The sequence below is a fragment of the Corylus avellana genome, chromosome ca4, assembly GCF_901000735.1.
Source record: "Corylus avellana chromosome ca4, CavTom2PMs-1.0".
NCBI classification, from domain to species: domain Eukaryota; kingdom Viridiplantae; phylum Streptophyta; class Magnoliopsida; order Fagales; family Betulaceae; genus Corylus; species Corylus avellana.
Window position 1 is genome coordinate 2,067,693 of NC_081544.1, and position 1,172 is coordinate 2,068,864.

General features: G+C 37.1%; 1 pseudogene; it reads right to left on the reverse strand.

The window, feature by feature from the left end:
• Positions 1-132, reverse strand: part of LOC132177213 (SUMO-conjugating enzyme SCE1-like) — a 16,727-nt pseudogene extending 16,595 nt beyond the window's left edge.
• Between the last annotated feature and the right edge of the window lie 1,040 nt (positions 133-1,172).

The following is a 1,172-nucleotide window of genomic DNA, read 5'->3' on the forward strand; positions in this document are numbered from 1 at the left end:
ATATATAAATAATTATCCCGGTTCCCGGTAACCTGGTAAAAATCGCATACCAAAAATCGGGTACCGGAACCGGGGTACCCGATTTTCGGCTTTTCCAAACCAGAACCGGAACTCGGTCCCCGGTTTCCCCATTTTCTGGTTTTCTAGTTCCCCGATATATTTTGACACCCCTACCCATAGCCAAGATCCTCTTCGATTTCTTCTTCTTCTATCTCTCTCTGAAATTCGTCCTTCTCTCTCTCCCCACATCTCTGTGTCTTTCTCTCTTTTCTTTCCTAGTAGCACACTCTCTCGGTTTCCTCGGTCATCTCACGCTCACTTGATCTGTGAGCAAATGGGGGAAAATTGCTCCCCTTGTGAGCTTGCCGCATGTGGGACATTTTTCCCACATGCATTCAACTCCTGCTATACCACAAGACAAATGTCCAGCATGTCTTAAGAAAATGACACTTTTGAACCCAAGTGTCCACCGAGAAAACAAGAAAGGTATGTTGTATAACATCTATAGCTTTAGGTGTCAATCAAGTGGGCCTATTAGGCATACAATGCTTACATCTTAGCACTTACGTGTTTTGGCGTGAACCTATCAAGATGTAGTCATAATATTTTATAATTATTCCTCAATAAATATAAATCTTTTGACTACCATATACCTAAAAATCGTGGCCTACTAGGATCATTAACCCATCCAATTAATTCCCAAATCGCAGGTACTTTAATTACTTAACAGCTTGACCTATAAAACTTGAAAAAATCATAACGTTTTCAATTTAACACCAAATGACACGAATTTGGCTTGAAATTATCTTCATTCAAAAACTCACAATATATATAAAAGGGGCTAAATTCACTTTACCCCCCTAAAATTTCAGGAGTTTTTAAATTCAAACCCCAATGTTTAAAAATTGGCAATGTACCCTCCTAATGTTTCAAAAATTTTCATAGCAACCCATAACTTTTAGGTACCTCAATAGTGTCTCGAAATTCTATGTCTCTGTTTGACTTAAATTTCTATTTTGACACTTGCATCTTCTAAAAATCATAACTCCTTCTACAAGTGTCAAAAAATCATGAAACCACTTTTAAAATCTTATTTTCTCAACAATATACAAGGTCTTAAAACAGTTTTATTTAAGGTCACTCATTGAATTTTTGGCGTCCAAAACAATGTG